Below are 16,241 nucleotides of genomic sequence, written 5' to 3'. Positions count from 1 at the left end.
ACGTGAGTGACCGAGAGTAAGAAACAGGCGAGGGGTAAATGTGCGCTCCAGATGCACGCTGTGCTGGCTGCGCTTACTGGCATCTCTTTACGCAACACGATGGAGGGTCATTAACGGCAGTGCTTGCGAGGTGCTCCGGATGTGCCCCGCTCCCCAGCAGCGCCTGCATCACATCATTCCTCTTTTAAACTTCCTTGAATCCTTCATCTCCGGTTTGGGGCCTTCTGCACCAGTGCAACATTCCAGAGAAATGATGTGAAACAGAAATGCATCAAATTCCTGATCTGGAATACATTGTTGGGTTATGCCTGTCCGTGGCCCCTCCGTAGATACTGTAAAAAGGGGCTCTGGGGTGTCCATGGAGAGGCATTTTACATCTGTGCTGTGAGAGGAGCTGCAAGGACCTCTGGGGAGCCATGTGTTCACGTTAATCCTCTGTGTCTTTGGAATGTGTCAATGCTGTAAAAGTCACAGCTATCTATGGAACCGATTAGTTGCTTGTTCAGCACTGATAGCCTGGAGGTACTTGCCTAATCCATAAAATACTTATTTTTCTTTTCAAAGTTTTGAATAAATTATAAAAGGGATCAATAAATAGGAATGTTCTAATAATATATAATTTATTCATTTTTTTTTTTATCATGCATAGTAATATATACGGTTTCTGAGTTCACCTGTACTGAGTTCACTTGTGAAAATGCTTGTATTTTATCTATAGTAATTTTCATGATTAAACCAAACACAAACCATAATAATTTGAGTGAAATGTTAAATAACATTTCTGTTTAATATTAATTCTAAAACTTCCCAAAAATTAAAATTTTCAATGTGGTCTCAGACTTTCGAACAGCATGTATACTGTATATAAATCTAGCATCTGACTTGTGTATTTTTGGTGATGTTGCTGTGACAGCAAAAACTGATCAAAGGTGTAAAGACTACTAGGAAACATTTGCCTGCCTAAAGGATGATCCCCACCGCACACACATGCAATGCACAGGAGAAACTCTCTGACTTGACCTGCGTGTGCTGCTGGGATTTCCGGAATCAATCCAGTCTAAACAAGATATAACTGCCCCAAACCACCCACCTACCCAAAACTGGCTTGACATTGGTATTTGCTCTGGCCTATAATGTTTCCAAATGCTCTGATGGTGGGTCAAGGTGATAAATAGAGGAGGGTTATTCTACTAATGTTACTACTTTCCAGTATTTAGATGTTTATGGTGAATCTCATGAAAACCCCTATTTATTTTGCACAAAGAAAATTAAGCCTATTTATTGGAGCATTAAGATTTCGTCATTGTGACATTATTTTCATGACAATTAAGCACATTTCCCCCCAGTTTGTCATTACTATAATCACTTAATTTTGCAATTCCAACTATTCTCAATTCTTGATTCTTATTAAATTACAGTAATGAAAAAATATTTCTCCAGTACAATGATTTTTAATTTTTTTTTTATTTACTTTAAATCAGCATAAATAAAAGGCAGTACAACTTAAGAGTTCATGATGTATAAATACTTTGCAGTTTAAATATTAAAGAATAATTTTCCCCCCTGCATTACAGTTATACAATTTTGGTGGGGTGTTCTTTAAGGGGTGGCTCACCCAAATTGGAAATTCTGTCATCATTTACTTAACATTATGTTGTTCAAACATATTAGAGATAGGCATTTTGGTTATTTTGTCTACTCGAGTACTTATTGGGGGTGGAGGGTGCATAGACATATCTTTGTACATATATATCAGACAGACATCTTTGGCTGCTGCATTGTATCTCATTGTTCATGTCTTGCATATTTATTATTATAGGCTGTTATAACAGTCTGTTACAAAAAATATAGAAAAAGGGCAAAATCAAAATATAATGCCTCATATCGTCATTATGTGAAGACTCGGTGGCCAACACAATGTAAGAATGCTCAGAAAGCGAGTCTCTCTGCTCTTCCTTCAGGTTACTTTAATTCTATTAATAAGTGCGCACCAGGGGGAGTCACGTGACGCCATGCGAGGATCGGACATGTGAACGGCGAGCTCTGCGCACTTTGCTAGTTTTAACACTTTTAATGACAAGTGTTCTCCTGTTCTAGGAGGACAATATGTCAAAGAATTAAAAATCCTTGGGCTCTGGAGACATTAAAAGACACGTATGTGCTCAAGCTGACACCCCCGAGCAGGCCGCGAGCCTGGGAGTCAATTTTGTCGGAGAGGTGCGGGAAATGCGGTGAGAGCCTTAATATGTCGCAATGCTGACGAAGGTCGTTGCTGACTTGGTGGATCTTGCTGTGATACGTCGATCGATCACTGCCATGGAGGCGAAGTTCACTGAGGTGGTTACAAGAATTCTATCTTGATCTCTATAGTTCCATGTCTTCATCTACTGATGAGGATATTTGAAACTTTTTGAAACCATTAGAACTTCCTAAACTGATGACTGAGCAAAATAAATTCTCTTTATTCTGAGATAACCTTGAAGGAGCTTGGCAAGGTAATTAAGGTCTTGCCTACAGGCAAGGCTCCAGGGCCAGACAGCTTTGCAGCTGAGTTAATTATATCATATGCTACAGAACTGGCTCCACTTTTGCTAGAAGATTATATGGAATCATTAAAGAATGGACAGCTTCCACCAACCATGACGCAAGCCCGGATCAGTCTGATTCTTAAAAAGGACAAAGATCCAAGCAAATGTAATAGTTACCGTCCAATTTCCCTGATCCAGCTGACCGTTAAAATATTGTAAAAAAATTTGGCTAACCGATTAAGTACAATTATGACATCTCTTATACATATAGATCAGGTGGGGTTTATTCGGGGCCGTAACTCTTCTGATAACATTAGGCGTTTCATTAATGTCATGTGGGCAGTGGCGAACAATTAGACTCTGGCCGCTACCATCCGACTTGACGCCGAAAAGGCGTTTGATATGGTAGAATGGGATTATCTTTTTAAGATTTTGGAAATGTACGGGTTCAGGAATACTTTTATTGAGTGGATAAAGTTACTTTATAGACACCCGGTAGCAGCGGTTCAAACGAATGGAAACGAGTGGCCCAAACAGGGCATTTTATTCCCAGCAAATTTGAGTGACTTAGTTAGAGTTAATTTTGACCCTTTAATAAAAAGGTTTTCAAGCAATGTGGGCAGGTTCATTATTTATCTATGACTGGGAAGGTTAATGTTATTAAAATGAATTGTATTCCAAAATTCAACTACCTGCTACAATCTCTCCCTATAGATGTCCCCCTCTTTTATTTCAAGCAATTTGATGGCATAGCGAAGTCCTTCATTTGGAATGGTAAATGTCCCAGATTACATTTCAGTAAATTACATAGGCCGATTGAAAAAGGTGGGCTAGGCCTACACAAGATTTTGTTTTATTATTATGCATTCAGCTTCAGATATTTGGTTCATTGGTTGCTCCAACCTGAGAGAGTCCCTCCCTGGTTTTATATTAAACAGGAAGTTCTTTCCCCTACATTACAAAGCCTTTCTATTAAACCAACCGGTGAAGTTAAGTTACTCTCGCATTTGCACTCGGTATGGACAAAAGTGTCCAGAGTGTTTAACTCGTACATTTATTTAAAAGTAGCCTTGAGCATATGGCTGAACCGAAAATTATGTATTAATAAGTCCCCTTTCTGCTGGACAGAGTGGATTGTGGGGGAGGTTAATACGCTCAGTGACCTATATGAGAGTGGAGTGTTGAGATCCTTTGAAAATATGGTTCAACATTTTGGGATTTCCAGGTCTCAGTTCTTTAGGTACAGTTGTGCTCAAAAATGTACATACCCTGGCAGAAATTGTGACAGTTTGGCATTGATTTTGAAAATATTACTGATCATGCAAAAAAGGATAGTGATCACATGAAGCCATTTATTATCACATAGTTGTTTGACTCCTTTTTAAATCATAATGATAACAGACATCACCCAAATGGCCCTGATCAAAATTTTACACACCCTTGAATGTTTGGCCTTGTTACAGACAAACAAGGTGGCACACACAGGTTTAAATGGCAATTAAAGGTTAATTTCCCACACCTGTGGCTTTTTAAATTGCAATTAGTGTCTGTGTATAAATAGTCAATGAGTTTGTTAGCTCTCATGTGGATGCACTGAGCATTCTAGATACTGAGCCATGGGGAGCAGAAAATAACTGTCAAAAGACCTGCGTAACAAGGTAATGGAACTTTATAAAGATGGAAAAGGATATAAAAAGATATCCAAAGCCTTGAAAATGCCAGTCAGTACTGTTCAATCACTTATTAAAAGTGGAACATTCAGGGATCTCTTGATACCAAGCCAAGGTCAGGTAGACCAAGAAAGATTTCAGCCACAACTGCCAGAAGAATTGTTCAGGATAAAAGGAAACCCCACAGGTAACCTGAGGATAAATACAGGCTGCTCTGGAAAAAGATGGTGTGGTTGTTTCATGGAGCACATTGGTGGCAGGCTCATCTGCAACTAACGTTTTGCTGATGACATTGACCTTATGCGAGGAAGCAGTAAGTGAGAAGAGGCCTATGACATGGAAGTTAGCTCTGAGAAATCCAAATGGTAATGGTTAATAGCTCAAACAACACCTGTGCTAACATCTATATGAGTGGTCAGGGGCTAAAAGAAGTGACAAGCTTCAAGTACTTGGGAGCGACCCTGTCTTAAGACGGCACCTCCACAGCAGAATTTAAAATTAGAATTGGCATGGCAATAGAAGAAATTGCCAGACTGGACAGGGTATGGAAAAGCAAACCCATCAGCTTCTCTACCAAATACAAGCTCTTCAAGTCACTTGTTGTCTCCATCCTGCTTTATGGTTGTGAGATATTGACCCTCCTGGCAGACACTGCAAAGAGAATCCAGGTTTTTGAGAACAAGTGCCTGAGAAATCTACTCCACATCTCATACCTTGAGCCAATTAATATGTGCTGAATAAAGTAAACACTCTGATTGGCACGCAAGAACCACTTCTGGCCACTGTGAAGAGATGGTTTGGCCATGTCACCCGACATGACAACCTACCAAAGACTATTCTTCAAGGAACACTGGAAGGGAGTCGCAAGAAAGACCAAGAAAAACTTTGATGGACAACATTAAGGAATGGACTTCATGCCAGAGCGTCTGGTAACATCCTCCAACAGCGGAGGATAGTCTTAGCTGCAGCATCCATCGTTCCTCCCCAATGACCACTAAGGTCACGGGCATGATGATGGCACATTTGTGTGTAGTTAGTCACGTCCCACATGATTATTATTGATCATCGTTTTCATGATCGATCATTGCGGTCACTTCTGAGTACTCGAGTACTCCTAACCATCCCTAACCCATGTTACTTTTCTCTTCTTCTGTGGAGCGCAAAAGGAGATGTTAGGCAGAATGACAGTGTCAGTCACCATTAATTTTCAGTGTATGAAAAAAAGTAAATAATGACTGAGACTAACATACTTCCTATCTTTTTCTTTTGTGTTCCATGGAAGAAAGTCATACAGGTTTCGAACAATAGAAGAGTGTGTAAATGATAGTGGGATTTTTATTTTTGTGTGAACTATCCCTTTAATTGTCATGAAATAATGTCACAATGCATATAAAAAAAATAAATAAAAAAAAATCTTAGTTGTCTTAAAAATTTCACTAATTTCTTATTTTTTCTTTCTTTTGATTTTAGAGTGAAATTAGACACGTTCTTGGCAGGTTTTGTGAGATTCACCCTAGTGGTCATCCTGGTAAGCTTTAAATCAGAGCAAATGCATCATGCATTTAAAAAAAAAAAAAATGAAAGAATGATCAGATTATAAAGAATGACAGAATATATGCTTTCTTTTTTAAATAAACTGAACATGCTGAGCAATGATTAGATATTGTAATAAAATCTATGTGGTCAATTCCTTTGCTTATTATTTTTCCCCATTTCCTCTTCTTGAGGAACTGGGCAAAGGTAACGATTGCGCCTCAAATAATTTTACAAAAAAACAAACCTGGATTTTCACAGGAAAATGGTGGGATATTGAGCCCTCCCTTTTCAGTTGTTCTCTCTGGTTATAAATATGCTCTGTGGCCACCTTGACCTTTGTAAAGCTGTTTATATAGAAGCAACTGAGAAGATGGGTTTCATAATGACAGAAAAAAGTCTACACCTCATCTCTGATTTATTTCTCTCTCTCTCTCTCTTTGGTGTCCAATGGGAACATGGTGTGAATAAGGCAGAGTGGACTTGTGCATCTGTTTGAAATAGTGCATGTGCCAATAAGTGGGAGGGATTTTTTTAAAGCATACTCCTTCCTCATCCTTGCTCCTCCTCCACTTCTTCTAGCACTGAGGAATGTGAGAAAATGAACAAATATAAACCATCAGTGCCTCAACAAAAAATGTGAACCACCCCCTATGGATCTATCCCCTTTTCCCGCCGACTCCTCACAATCTGCGTCTCCTTATAATTCCACTGCCTTAGAGACGTCTGGCCTGGGTCGGCAGTCTGGAGCTCAACCAACATATTGTTTACCAGCACCCTTTTGCTCAAACGTACACTGAACCCCTGAAAATAGCATAAACAAAGAGAGACAGGGACGAAAGGACAAAGTTTGTCTGGGTCATTTGAATTTAGGTACAACAGAAACCACATTTTAAGCCACATACAGTACAACAGTTGTGCAAACTGTTAAATCCACATTGATCCCTTTTTCAAATAACTGTGGTCATAAGATTGACTTCAAGAGAAAACATTTTGTAACGGGCCATTTTTTCAACCATGGCATACCAGAGAATAAATCAAGCCTTTGACGATGAAAGAAAAAAACAAAACAAAAAAAACTAACACTGCCCAAGCATCTGCAAACTTGTGATAGTGACCATGGTGATTAAACAGGTCACCATAGGTTGCACTGATAGCTTATAGCACATAATAGACAAGCTCATAAGTCAGACTATGATCAATACAGAAGTTCTTAGTGCAACTTGTTATTTTTTGGGTCACTCTTAATGTGTGGTAGCAGACAGATCCATCTCTCTTGGCTGGAGACTGGAGTTTAGAATCATGACCCAATATCTGGAAAATGTCCGATATAAAAACCTGTCACCCTTGTTGAGGGACACAGACAAATGGAAACACAACAAATAGGGATACATTCAGTATCCTTTAATTAAAAAGTCATAGAAGCAAAAACAATACAATTATGATCTAAGCGTTAAATGGATTATAGGATTTATGTTTAGACAAAAGCAAAATTATATATATATATATATATATATATATATATATATATATATATATATATATTAATGCAGCTGGGATCTGTTGTGTAATTTGTTTGTGATTGTTTAGCAAAGTTCACACTGTGCAAAAAATTATACAAAAAGACAAGTTGAGTCAGACAGAATGAATGCAATCTAGCTCTAAGTGTCCAAGCAAAGAGATGTTATCTCAACAAATAAAAAGCATCCTTATCTTCTTAAAGGCATAGCCTAATTCTTAAAGGATAACAAGATCTTACAGTAAATCAACATGTTGCTTCCGAAAGTTCATGTACCCTGAAATCAACCCCATTCAGCCGAATTACTGACAAGGGCCATCCCCTATCAGACATTTTTGCATTAATTCAAACATGATCACATTTTCCCTCAGCGCTACTGACAGCGAATTGAGATAGCAACCTTTGAGACAGGTTCTGGTCCTGTAGGAACCAGGAAGTACTCGGTTTTCCATAAACAATAGCGAGCCTGATTCGGAGGTTGCATTTTCACTCTAAAATTACATTTGTACTCCACTGATGTTAGGTATTAGGGTTGGGGTTTGGGTGTAGGTTTAAGAAAATATGCATTCCTGTTGGCTGTATTACATCATTTACATCTAAAAATACAACTCACTTTTGGAGTCACTCTGAAATTGGAGCTCATATGTGCCCATGCGTTCAACAACACTTCCCGCTTCAGCCACTTAGCAGTGAGTTGAGTTTCGTGAAGCACAGAACGATGTTAGCAGCAAACAACCTACCGGTACCAAATTAAGTGTAAACAGTCTGTAAAGGACTTTTTTGATGAATCTTCATGCAGCCCATTTCCAAATAAACAACAGTTCATAGTAACCACAGCTGTCAAGCTACAAAAAGGACAGAAAACAGCATAAAATAAATATATAAGTATTCCATAAGACTTGAGACAACATTGAAAACCTTCCCCGTTGTTGCAGCTTTGAAATTAATTACCCATTCATCCAGCATATTTAAACTTTTGTGTTGCGCTATAAGAACCATTTGCAGTGCACCATTTTTGAATCTGAACGCGATTATAAATTAGAGTTTCAAGTTATGATGGAGGGGAAGGTAAATTACTTCAATTCCTGAACAAATATTGCATTGTATGGCTTCAGAAGACTTATAGAATATAGTCATATGGACTATATTTATGTTTTTTTTTTTTTTGTCCTTGACAACCATTGTTAGCTGTTGGCAGTTAAATTAATCTAATAAATGAATATTTTTAGCTTGAATGAAATATGTTTTCTTGGCATAAAATTGCAGTGCAGAAGATCTCATGTTCTCTGAGTATCACACTGACTCTATTAATAGTAGTATAAACAAAAACACACACTCTCAGTCACCACAATACAACAATTATAGTAACTATTGTCTGATGTCATTGTCCCTAGTTGCCTCCAGTCATTTGACAAAGGAAGAGGGACTAATAGAGAAACTAAATACGGGCACCTTTAACCTCTCTCTGAATCTGTAGCCAGCTGGCCAAGACACACAGCAGCATTTAAGAACTAGATGCGCTTAAAATATTACACGGCAGACAGCTATCATCCCCTTTGAGCGAAAACTTTGAGGGCCAGTGAAAAAGGGCATAAAATAAATGCAAGTATTTACTCTGTAATAAATCTATGAACAAAGCCAATTTGAAGTGCTAGAAGCACTTTTGTTGATGATTAAGTGGGGCATATGTTTAGACAGAGAAATTACATTTATTGTAAACGGCTTTAACCATTGTTTTACAACAGAAAAGATCAAGAAAAGTGTAATTGTGTAGACTAAATTATTCTGCTAAATTATTCTGGCTTTAAACAATAGCTTACATTCTTCCAATTAAATCATATGCGGGTTATGATAATACAATGATGGATTTTAACAATAAAGGTAATAGAGTTTGTTTGTGATGTCCTTTCCAAGAATGTCATTGTCCAATAAGTTGCACAATGCAAACTGTGCAAAATGGCAAGGGTTGTAAGTTCACAACTACAATGTTAATAAAAAAAATGAAAACGCCACAAAAATAGTTTTAGGCCTCACACAGTACAAATTCCCCACCATCTAATTTCGTCAAACCCCAAATATGCTGTTAATGTGTATTGGAGCCTGTGGATGTGGTCATGTGATCTCAGAATGTGTCAGACCTGCATTCTCATCCCCAATGAAACACTCATCTTCTGCTTGTCCCGCATGCCTTCATCCTGATCTCCATAGACCACCTCTACTGGAAGTGTCTGTCATGACTTGTGTAACAGAGATGACATCGTCTCTACCACAGTACAGCTGGTTACAGGCATTTATGACAACTCACATTAAGTGGACTACATATTTTTAAAACAACCAGTCACATATTCGATATTTAGATATTTAAAGACAGTAAATTATATACAAAATATCTGTTGTATCTGTTATCATTTGATAATCAGTTAATAGTGCCCTTCAGATGCACTTTGGGCAGATGAAACTGAAAATGTTTTGCTGTTCAAATCACCATGGTTCTCATGGAAACAGCAGTTAACAGCTAACAGGTGATTCAGTCTCTTACCTAAATTAAAAGGTCCTGAACCTGTTTTATTCTCCTGAGTCTATCAAAACAAAAATATCACAGATGTAATAGCCTACAGCAAATGAGTCATCCAAAAATCGTTCTCGATTACGACAGGGTCACGAAGAGAACATAGAAGAGCACTTAGATCTGACATGTTTATAGCACAAAAGTCATAATGCCTATTATAAATCCACAGCAAAAGGTTGTTCTGGGGTGAAATATCACAATAATTATACATTATTAAGTGCAAATGTTTGTGTTTTAATTTGAATATTACATAAATTAAAGGAATAGTTCAATTCTCTTATCATTTACTCAACCTTAAGTCATCTCAAACTCATATGTCTGTCTTTCTTCTGTGGAACACAAACAAAGATATTTTAATAAAGATATAATATCTGTCCATACAATGCAAGTGAATGGTGACCAAATTGTCAAGCTCCAAAAAGGACATAAAGGCAGCATAAAGGTAATCCATATGACTCAATTGATTTATTTCATGTTTTTAGATATGATCCAATCGATTTTATGTGAGAACATACCAAAATATAACTCCTTTTCACAATAAATTTTGCCACTGCATTCTCTAGACACAATCGTGATTTCATGAGAGAATTATAATTTTTGGGTGAATTATTCCTTTAAATTCCAGTTGTGCCAGTCCAATCGAAATGGGTAATTTGTTGTTATTCTTGGGATTTCCGGATAGTTCATATTGCTTTAAAGCACTGCAACTGGGTCCAGAAAATAGAGTGTGAACATGATGACTTCATTCATTGGCCTCCAAAGCTATCAAGGGATATACAAATTGAGTTGTTTCTTTCAGCACTGTTTAAATATTTTTGACAAATCTGAGGTCCTGAAAATACAGTGGACCCAAATAGAATTTGCACATTTATTGATGAGGCATTGCATTAAATAACAAAATTATATCATGTGGCATTTATTTTTAAGAAAGGTAGCACATGCAAACTTTTCAAGCAAAACATTTCATGAAAATACATTTTAGATTTTAAATTAGAAAACAAAAGATAAAACATAATTATTTGGACACATTTTTGATTGCCAGAGTTGATATCCATAGTTAATGTAATAAACTACACAACGTTCATACATTTGCTAAAAATGACAATGAGTAATATAAAAATGGTTTAGGTAAAGCTAGTTCTGTGAAAAGGTCTAGCATTATTTGTTTGCAAATGCCACTTGTTTGCCAATTCAATTCATACATTTTTAAGTATGGCCTAGTGTTCAAAAGTGTTTAAATTGAGGCCACTGTATAAGAGTATAATTATCAAAGCTGATAATTGAAAAGAACAAAAAAGTTTAAAAGTTTATCTTAAGAAAAACTAGAAAATTGCCAAACTGAAATGAGCACAAATGATTTTAAAGCATAACAAATGAACATTAGCTCATTTGTTATAAATGTCATAAATGCTGGTATTTATTTATTTTAATTTTTTATTATTTTGGTCCATTGAGCATAAATAAAGAGAAAGTCCCAATGACCAAATGAACCCCTGTTGACCTCTGGACTGAAACTCAATCTTAAAGAGCACCTATTATGGTTTTTAAACGTGCCTAATTTTGTTTTAAAGATCTCATACAATAGATTTACATGCATCCAAGGTCAAAAAACACTTTAATTTGCTCATAATTTAAATTGCAGCATTACCTTTTTTTTCCCAGTGTCAAAAACGACTTGTTCAATGATCCGTTCTTAAGGATTCATTCTAAACTCCTCCTTTCAGAGAGCCTACTCTGCTCTGATTGGTCAGATGTCCTAGTCTGTTGTGATTGGTCTACCGCTTAGTGTAGTGTTTGAGGGCAGGTCAAAGCTGTTCGCGAGCAGCCAATGAAGACCAGAGGCGGGTTTTTTTGTTACCAAATTATGTAGGTTAGTACAGGAAGTCTGGAATTACTAAAGACTCGTTTCAGGTGTTCAGAATCGGTTCTTTCTTTTGGGAGTCAATAACTCCATTTAGAGTGCACTTTGATTTTTGAAACTTTGCAGACTTTTTTACATTCACAAAAATCACTACATGAAAGGTAATATTTGAAAAACCATAATAGGTGGTCTTTAAGTGTTCAATAGGGACACAGACAGTGTTAAAAAGACCATCTCCTTTTGCAGTGTTGTGTTCTCGGAACATCTGAAGTTAGAAATATCTGATATAAGACCACAAATGACAGTTCTGAAACCTCCCAAAACATAGATTAGAATAACCAAACTGACTTCAGTGAGCAATTTGATAATACCAACAAATGGTGCAGGCAGTTGTACTGGATTTAACAGAAAGCAAACAGACAAAGAGAGGAACTGAACATTCTGCATACACAACTTATAATCACCACCTAAATCAATTAATGGAAGAAGACAGTCCATTTAAGGCTTTCTCTGTGTCTCATCACCTCTCAGTGTGTACTGCCCTAGGGTCATTTTGGGTACGCCATAACTGCCATCCCTGTTTGAAAAGAAAACATTATGATTCTCTCCGTTGATCAGCACACTCCAGACACCATATTTTATTACAGATCAGTGTAATATTTCAAGAAAAACAGGTGTAACTCTAAACACCACTAATGAACTTTGTCAGTATAGGAAGTCATGCGCAAAAGAGATGATCACCTTAAACTGTTTTCTTTCAAAACAAATGCTTCAGAAAAGATTTTAAAAAATGTCTAAGATTATTTTAACCTGTTTAGAAAAAATGAAATTCAACACAATTGTGGATGAATGTCTGGGGACTAAGTCTCATTGAATGAGAGCTGGTTAATTAAGCTCATTTCTAATTGCTTTATCTGACCTCATATATTCTGTGATGGTCATATTAGACAGTGTTTGGAGAAAATGCTGAGACCTCAAAAAGCTGATGCTCTAAAATTTGCTTTGTGGTGAAAGCAAACAATTTTAATGTGACAGAAGAATTTCTATTCGGGAATTACACGCAGACTCAAAATAATCCAACACATATTTTCATTCAGTCATATGGAGTGACTTGTTATGTAAAGTGATGTTAAAGATGTGTTGAGTCAACATTTAAATGAATGAATAAATAAAAGTTTAAAAGACTTTTCTATGCAAACATTTCTCCTCTATAATTTGTCTATTTTAAATATTTGATATACAGTAATTTCTCTTTATTTTTCTATATTTCCTGCCAAAATAAGTTTATTTTTAATAAACATTTGAACGTTCATTAACAATAGATTTGTTATGCATTATAAAATGCAATATTGTTTGTTAATGAAACTAATGAAGTATATTATAAAGTGCACCAAAGTGCATGTGATGCAATGAACAAACAGAGCAAACCTAAAATGTGCAATGGAACACAGATTGTTGTCATTTTAAATTTTAAATAAAGATTTAGGAATTACTGTATGATCATGTAACCATTGTTATTTTCCTTTTAAATTACATTACTTCTTTTTTTTAAAATTACTACAGTAGATTATGTTTAGACAATAATTACAGATAATGAACAAATGAAATCTGCAATTAACAATGCCAATATTTTTAATATGTGAGGCTATTTGTTAAACTCGGATATAACCTCAGTAAATGATTGTTAACGTATTATTTAAAAATGATTACATGCTAAAAAGAATAATTCTGAAGGATGCCTTTCCTTCCCACATTGGTTTGGAAATTGTTGATTTGTGATGGGTTTACACTTCTCTGTCTGTTGGCTTTAAGCAAAAAGATATCACAGCAATTTGTAGACTGTGGGTACATGACATACAGTGCCACGAGTGTCATGATAAAGATATATTACTTTGACGAGTCTGCATAGAGAACATTCTATGTTTGAAATTTCTAGGTGAATGTTAATCTGAGCCCAAGTTTGGTTTCATCTGCATCATTATGTAAGAGCGATCACTTCCTGGTGCATGCCATCTCCTGGCCTGCAAGATTTTGGCACTAGTTCCAAAGCACTCCTCACAAACCTACATGATGTACAACCATCAACAACAAAAATATCTCTGTGTGCATCCAAGAATGTCACAAATTGGGTATGGAAGAACTACTAACCCTATTTGCAAACCCCAAGCTCTAATTAAACTCTTCTGTAACTAATTAAGGTGCTCATGAGATTGTGGACATGGTGACGAAACATGGGAAACCATGCAATGGGGGGTTATAAAACTATTTAAAAGGTGATGACAGTTGTAACATACAAGACTGAGGTCAAGATTAAGATTTTGAAGTAATGTTTCTAAAATCTCAAAAATGGAAGCGATTTTAATCAATTGACAAATGTAATGTTTCCTAAACCTATAAAATAGCTGCTACACCATGCCTCTTTTGTAAAAATAAATAAATGTGGTTCTACTTGTGGAATAGTTCATGTTGTTTCAAACCAGTATGCTGTTATTTTTTGTATGAACGCTTTTAGAACATAATAATGTGTCTATGCACATGCTAATAAGAAAGTAACAAATGGCTTTACAGCTCAGTGTCCACACTGATAAACAAAAGATTCCTCAAAAACTATAAAAAACAGCAAGAGCACTCAGTACAACATCTGTATGCAATGGATTCAAAAGTGCATCATTACGTAATTCATGGCATACATAGAAATGTATGTTGTGGCACATACATTTCTGTGTCTCTCGTCTTGTAATTCTGTCTAAACAATTTTCAGTGCTTGTTTTTGGTTACGCAATGATGAATATGTCTACAAAGAAATTCTCCGTGAAATGACATTGAATGTCATTAATAAAGAGGTGATAAAGTGTTGAATGAGGAAATTACAGTGCCAAATAGTAAAAGCAACAGAATGTTTAAGAGCAGAGCAAAACTGAAAAAAAAGACTATGACCGAGCACAGCAAGCATGATTATTAAAACATTATATGTTAGAGTTTACAGTTACACTTTACAATTTACAATTTTTACTCGTGCAATTCACACAGCTCATGATTTGCTAACTCAATATACCTGCACTTCTTACCTTAACAATAATGCACTGTATGCAAACATATGAGCATTCCAATGTACCGGTTACATAAATCAATAAAATAAGCCAGAATAGACCATAACAGAGGCTAGAGAGTTTGCTTTGATTTAACTGTGAATAATTCAAGACCTTTTCAACACTGGACAGTGAAACTACATTTGTCAGAAACTACATGCTTGTGAGACTCGTAGGAGTTTTGTTTTGAGGGTGTTTATCATATCGCCTTAACCATTAATGAACCAAAACTGATGATATGGATCAGTTTGAGGCACCAGAATGCTATGTGTGATGACGAATGACAAGCACATTCTAAAACCCATGCCCCAAATCCATCAGGCTTTCAACTACACTGTTTGCGCTCTTCTGTTACGGTAGACATGTGTTTTGCCTTAAGCAAGTGTATTTTTAGAAACTGACGGGGAGGTGGCGGTCTCGGAATGGTACACAAGGGGGCAGAGGGTGATAGCTGGGGGCAATTACTAGAAATGTAATTATATGAGAACGGGTTGAAGTTCATTGCATGATTAATACGAGGAAAATGTTAAACATCCTTACAACAGAATTTGGCGATGAGGGATGAGGAGATAACTGCTTTAGTCTTTCAAAGTCCTGTGTAAGTCTTCCAACTAAATCCAGCATCTTTATTCAGAAAGTGGAGTAAGAGCCATTGTTCCTCAAACAGACACTTACACAAAAATGTATTGGAAACACATGGCAAGTTCCCTTTTTCTGTGTGAGGTGGATAAACATTTCATTGTGCAGTGCTGAAAACAACAATGTAAACCGAATGAAAGCTCTGCATTTTTGACTAACATTTACTTATTTACTTTTATTCCTGGTCATTTGGATGCTTGTAAAAGAGAGATGGGTTTCTCTATTGTGGTTTGGTTTTCTGTGGGTATAAAACTGTTTAGGGGCATGAATTGCTCCAACAAAAGAATTATGACATGCAAAGAGGGTATAGTCAGCATTTTATTTGTCAGTGATTGTTAAATATGCACATTTTCTTGTAGAAACTTAGCTTGCCTGTTATTGCACCTGCTCGGGTTCTACGTGTGGGCGGAACACAGTTTGCTATCATCAAAGAGAACATCAATTCTAGAAAACAGAAGAGAGGAGATGTGGGTGTTATGTAAATATATAAGTTATTTACTCAAACATTACCATGAAAGCAAACTGAGGAACAAAATTAAAATAAACATATTTTTGGAAATAAGGATTTATTAAAAAAAGACCATCCTTGTTACTACTTCATATTACTTTTATCATGGTATTACATAGATATTACATCCTTGTATTGTTGAATACTTTATTATTTTTTGCATTAATATAATTTCTGAGTTTAATGAAGAAGCTGCTTGTCTAAATAAACTTAAAAACAGCATTTCTCAGTGCAGCCAGAGCACTTTCATTGGACATAACTCAGAGTAGCACCATTTTTTATTTTTGATGGGAATGAAACCGAGGCTATGAGGGATAGATGTACA

General features: G+C 36.3%; 1 long non-coding RNA gene across 1 annotated transcript in view; it reads right to left on the bottom strand.

The window, feature by feature from the left end:
* Window positions 1-15,778: 15,778 nt before the first annotated feature.
* The window catches only part of LOC127417319 (uncharacterized), a 48,286-nt gene continuing 47,823 nt past the window's right edge, over window positions 15,779-16,241 (bottom strand). The window contains exon 3 of the long non-coding RNA XR_007893252.1: window positions 15,779-15,852. This is a non-coding gene — a long non-coding RNA (uncharacterized LOC127417319). The remainder of the gene's footprint in view (window positions 15,853-16,241) is intronic.

This window comes from Myxocyprinus asiaticus, chromosome 26 (assembly GCF_019703515.2).
Source record: "Myxocyprinus asiaticus isolate MX2 ecotype Aquarium Trade chromosome 26, UBuf_Myxa_2, whole genome shotgun sequence".
NCBI classification, from domain to species: Eukaryota; Metazoa; Chordata; class Actinopteri; order Cypriniformes; family Catostomidae; genus Myxocyprinus; species Myxocyprinus asiaticus.
The sequence above is the reverse complement of the archived record's forward strand: the minus strand, read 5'-3'. Positions and strand labels throughout refer to the sequence as shown.